The sequence below is a fragment of the Homarus americanus genome, unplaced genomic scaffold (genome assembly GCF_018991925.1).
Source record: "Homarus americanus isolate GMGI-L3 unplaced genomic scaffold, GMGI_Hamer_2.0 scaffold8775, whole genome shotgun sequence".
NCBI classification, from domain to species: domain Eukaryota; kingdom Metazoa; phylum Arthropoda; class Malacostraca; order Decapoda; family Nephropidae; genus Homarus; species Homarus americanus.
In genome coordinates, this window is record NW_024725353.1 from 114,676 (window position 1) to 120,733 (window position 6,058).

The 6,058-nt window shown below is 47.9% G+C and overlaps 1 non-coding gene across 1 annotated transcript; it reads left to right on the forward strand.

Moving 5' to 3' along the window:
* The first annotated feature begins 4,005 nt into the window (after positions 1 to 4,005).
* On the forward strand, positions 4,006 to 4,087 carry Trnal-uag. The gene has a single exon. It is a non-coding gene; the product is annotated as a tRNA-Leu (tRNA).
* Positions 4,088 to 6,058: the final 1,971 nt, after the last annotated feature.

The window sequence follows — 6,058 nt, forward strand, 5'->3', positions numbered from 1 at the left end:
TTCTACTGTGCGTGACGTGACGATCATCTCATGACCCCTCCCACGTGCCCCCATGACACATGACACCCGTGGAGCTCTATGACACACCACATCTATGACACTCTATTCATGAGAGTTGTGTCATTGGTACCCGCCCTACCCCAGCACTAAATCCCAGCACCATCCCTCCTCCCAGTACCTACACAGCATCTCTTCTAGCACTACCCTTAGCACCATTATTCAGCACCTACTGCAGCACCACCTCCAGCACCAGCTCAGCACCACCCCAGCACCACCACAGCACCACCACCTCGATTACACCTTCCCAGCACCACCCCAGCACCTCCCTTACACCTCCCCATCACCACCTCTAGCACCAACCCAGCACCAACCCAACACCACCCCAGCACCACCCCAGCACCACCCCCTAGCACCTCCCCAGCACCACCCCAGCACCACCCCAGCACCACCCCAACACCACCCCAACACCACCCCAGCACCACCCCAGCACCACCCCCAGCACCTCCCCAGCACCCATGAACCACCAGCAAATTAGCTCTCCTGCAACAGTCGAGGAAGTCCATCTAATTAAGGAACATGAATCTTGGGGTTAATTACCGTGTGTCTACAATCATGAGTAGTAATGTTCACCTGATCTCCTCTACAACACCACCGCCACTATACCACCACTGTACCACAATACCAACACTATCACTACACCTCTCCGCCACTATACCACCACTGTACCACAATACCAACACTATCACTACACCTCCGCCACTATACCACCACTGTACCACAATACCAACACTATCACTACACCTCCGCTATACCACCACTGTACCACAATACCAACACTATCACTACACCTCTGCCGCTATACCACCACTGTACCACAATACCAACACTATCACTACACCTTCCGCCACTATACCACCACTGTACCACAATACCAACACTATCACTACACCTCTCCGCCGCTATACCACCACTGTACCACAATACCAACACTATCACTACACCTCTCCGCCACTATACCACCACTACACTATCATGACTATACCACAACTACATGACCACTACATCACCACCACCACTACACCATCACCACCACCCCATCACCACTACACCATCACCACTACACCATCACCATACCAACACAGATAAAACCGCCATAAAATACGGGTTTTGGTTGATTTAATTTATTAGAGGTTTAACCAAGGCGTAATAACATGTAAATAAAACCTCTCTCATTAGTTTTACATTCCTGGTTTATGTTTTAGAAGTGAAGTTATTTTCATTAACAGGACCACAAGCGTTTTATTTTTTTTTTAAAGAGATAAAACTCAGGTATTTAAATAACAGATGAGTTATGTCCGTATAATTAGCTGTTCCAGAAAGTATTATTACGATTTGATGTGAAATAATATGACACAATGGACGAAGGATTTTGACAACCTTACCGAGACAACAGGAGTCGTAGTGTTCATTGTGAAATTCATCGATCACCCCAGTGAAGATATTTTTTTTGGAGCGAGTCATACATACAACACTTGACCTTTGTTGTATTATGACCAGAGATGATGTATGGATGTATTACAGTATATTAATGTATTATTATAGGCTTATTATAACCCCTTGTTGTCCAGGTCACTTGATTCTTAGTCTGGTCATTGGACAAAACTACTATTAAACTTTCAGTATTTTTTTTTCCTGGATTAGCTATGACTGTCTCTCATCTACGGAATAATATAAATTAGTTTCGTATTATAAACTTTAAATGTTATTGAAGGAAAGATGTTATATAAATTAATGGTGAAGAAGACAAGTTAGCTGTAGTGTACTGTATGTGTGGAGGCTACAACTGACCCGTTCTGGCTAACTGACCCGTTCTGGCTACAACTGACCCGTTCTGGCTACAACTGACCCGTTCTGGCTGCAACTGACCCGTTTGGCTACAACTGACCTGTTCTGGCTACAACTGACCCGTTCTGGCTACAACTGACCCGTTCTGGCTACAACTGACCCGTTCTGGCTACAACTGACCCGTTCTGGCTACAACTGACCCGTTCTGGCTACAACTGACCCGTTCTTGGCTACAACTGACCTGTTCACAACTGACCCGTTCTGGCTACAACTGACCCGTTCTGGCTACAACTGACCCGTTCTGGGCCACAACTGACCCGTTCTGGCTACAACTGGCCCGTTCTGGCCACAACTGACCCGTTCTGCGCTAACCAACCCGTTCTGGCTAACGACCCGTTTTTACAACGACCCGTTCTGCCACACGTTCTGCCACAACTGACCCGTTCTGGCTACAACTGACCCGTTCTGGCTACAACTGACCCGTTCTGGCTACAAACTGACCCGTTCTGGCTACAACTGACCCGTTCTGGCTACAACTGACCTGTTCTGGCTACAACCGACCCGTTCTGGCTACAACTGACCCGTTCTGGCTACAACCGACCTGTCTGGCTACAACTGACCCGTCTGGCTACAACTGACCTGTTCTGGCTACAACTGACCTGTTCTGGCTACAACTGACCCGTTCTGGCTACAACTGACCTGTTCTGGCTACAACCGACCCGTTCTAACTGACTGTCTACAACCGACCTGTTCTGGCTCAACTGACCCGTTCTGGCCAACCGACCTGTTCTGGCTACAACTGACCCGTTCTGGCTACAACTGACCTGTTCTGGCTACAACTGACCCGTTCTGGCTACAACTGACCTCCTTGGCTACAACTGACCCGTTCTGGCTACAACTGACCCGTTCTGGCACAACTGACCCGTTCTGGCTACAACTGACCCGTTCTGGCTACAACTGACCCGTTCTGGCTACAACTGACCCGTTCTGGCTACAACTGACACGCTGCTGGGGAAAGTTGGCTACAATTGAGCATTTAAAAGGTTTCACTTAGTCTAGACCCCAATATTTGTCCCCGCAAAAAAATTCAAATATTTTTTCATCATAAGTAAAAATTCTATGATCTTATGAATACTAAATTAATATTGTTTTAAAAATAAGTTAATATTTTCTTGGTATTATTATTTACCTGTCAAAATACATCTCAGGTATTAAAGTTGTCATCGTACTCAAATGGTTGCTCAACGTACTCAAGAGGTTGTTATCGTACTCAAAGGGTTAAGTCAACATATTCAAAAGGCTAAGCAAATGTACTCAAAGGGTTAAGTCAACGTACTAAAGGGTTAAGTCAAAGTACTCAAGGGGTTAAGTCTATGTACTCAAAGGGTTAAGTCAAGGTACTCAAGGGGTTAAGTCTACATACTCAAAGGGTTAAGTCTACGTACTCAAAGGTGAAGTCAAGGTACTCAAGGGGTTAAGTCAACGTACAAAGGGTTGTCAGTACTCAAGGGGTTAAGTCTACGTACTCAAAGGGTTAAGTCAACACTCAAGGGGTTAAGTCTACGTACTCAAAGGGTTAAGTCAAGGTACTCAAGGGGATAAGTCAAGGTACTGGCGTTAAGTCAACGTACTCAAAGGGTTAAGTCAAAGTACTCAAGGGGTTAAGTCTATGTACTCAAAGGGTTAAGTCAAGGTACTCAAGGGGTTAAGTCTACGTACTCAAGGGGTTAAATCATCGCTCTAAAGCAATAAACGAGAAAAACTCCATCATAAACTTACATGGTAAATACGTCCCAGAAAATATAATTTATAAGCTGTATATTTTTGTTTATAAAGCTAACAATCTCCTGTGATAACCTTACACTATTTGGTTGAAGTTAACAAAGCCCTCGCAAGGTCTGACTCTAGGTGCGTCAGGAAGCGTGGTTGATATCAGTTCACCTCAGAAATTTCCTGGACAAAAACAAAACAATTTAGTTGGCCGTCAAACACCTGGCAGTGACGTTGTGCACTTCGCTGGATCACCAATCAGAGGCTTTTGGTGTTTGCCAGTTGTTCTGGTGAAACTGTCATACATTTGTTTTCTGGAGTATTACGTTTCTTTTTCATATTAAATTAAATTATTTGATTTTAGCTTTAAAAGTAGAAACAGAGGACAGAGGTAGCGTGGCCGAGCGGTCTAAGGCGCTGGTTTTAGGCACCAGTCTCTACGGAGGCGTGGGTTCGAATCCCACCGCTGCCATAGATTTTATTCCCTTTGGGAGTTAGTTATAGCAGGATCTATAATAGACTTCGAGTTATAGAAGCTTCGTGAGCCGAGTTCGGATTCACAGCGAACAGTAACTCAAGTTTTAATTGTAACTTAAGATCTAAAAGCAAAAAAATACACATGGGCGGTGTGTTACAACATAGAAATACACACACACACACACACACACACACACATACATCAACACCCTCCTCCTCAGCGTGAGGCAACACCCACCACCTCCTCACCTACCTGTGTATACCTTGCTAATTACCCTGAGAGAGTCACGCTTAACCTCCTCCGCCCTTGTTTGCTGACTCATTAGCCCTCTACCTCACTCCCCTCACCAGAATACACCAAGGGGAATAGTGGCGAGCCTCCCCTTCGTCTTCCCCTCTCACGTAGGGAATGAGGGAGGAGGAGAGGGGAGAGAGGGAGGGAGGTGGAGGAGAGGGGAGGGGAGTGGAGGAGAGGTGGAGGGGAGTGAGAGAGTGTGAGGAGGAGGGGGGAGTGAGGGGAGTGTGAGGGGAGGTGAGGAGAGGGGAGGGGAGAGTGTGAGGGAGAGGTGGGAGAGGAGGGGAGAGAGTGTGAGGGGAGGTGGAGGGGAGAGGAGGGGAGGGGAGGGGAAAGTGTGGGGAGGGGAGGTGGGAGGAGAGTGTGAGGGAGAGGGGGAGGAGAGGGGAGGGAGAGGAGGAGAGTGTGAGGAGAGTGGAGGGGAGGTGAGGGAGAGTGTGAGGGGAGGGAGGAGGGGGTGGGGAGGAGGGGAGGAGGAGAGGTGAGGGAGAGTGTGAGGGGAGGTGAGGGGGAGGGGAGGGAGAGGTGTGAGGGAGGTGGAGGAGAGTGTGAGGGAGAGTGGGAGGGGAGGTGGAGGGGAGTGGAGGGGAGAGTGTGGAGGGAGTGGAGGAGAGGTGGAGGAGAGTGGAGGGAGGAGAGGAGTGTGAGGGGAGGAAGGAGGGGAGTGTGAGGGAAAGTGTGAGGGAGTGTGGGGAGGGAAAGTGTGAGGAGAGTGTGAGGGGAGGTAGGAGAGTGGAGGAGAGGTGGAGGGAGTGTGAGGGGGAATGTGAGGGGAGTGTGAGGGAAGTGTGAGGAGAGGAGGGGAGGTGAGGAGAGTGTGAGGGGAGTGGAGGAGGAGTGAGGGGAGTGTGAGGAGTGTGGGGGAGTATGAGAGGAGGAGGGAGAGTGAGGAGAGGAGGAGGAGGAGAGTGAGTGTGGAGGAGAGTGTGAGGGGAGGTGGAGGAGAGTGTGAGGGAGAGTGAGGAGAGGAGGAGAGTATATGAGTGAGATTCCATAACACTAAGCTATACTAAATATAAGTTTACATATCACTTATTCCTTAAAAAAATACACAGACCTGGAGAGTCATCAGGGCTGTTCTGTACCTGTCTTGTTTACAATGTTCTCTCTGTCTCTCTCTCTCTCTCTCTCTCTTGTTTTTATCTGTTATACTCTGTTTATCTTTCCCTCTCTTCGTCTCTTCCATGTTCCCTTCGATACTTCTCCTTCTTTCACTCTTCCTTCCTTCCTTCCTTCGTTTCTCCCACCTTCCTTTCCTCCTTCTTTCCTTTCCTTCCTAACTTCCTCCCCTTTTCTACCTTATCTTTTCATTTTATCCTTCCTTCCTCCCTCTTTTCTTGCTTATGCGACAGACAGAGAGACAGACAGAGAGACAGACAGTTCGGTCATTACCCGATTCACTACTGCCATCACCACTATCACCATCACCACCGCCACTCTACCATCACCACCACCATCACCCACTTTTCACTCACTACCACCACTACTCACCAGTACCATCACTCACTACCACCACCACCACTACCACAACAACAACTATTAACACACCCATTAACCTCACCCTGGCACACCCTTAGAGCTGACCGTGTCGACCAATCAATATCGAGGATCGTGACACATCTAACCAATCAAAAACCCATTATTCAATTATTCATCAGCGTCTATGTGTGT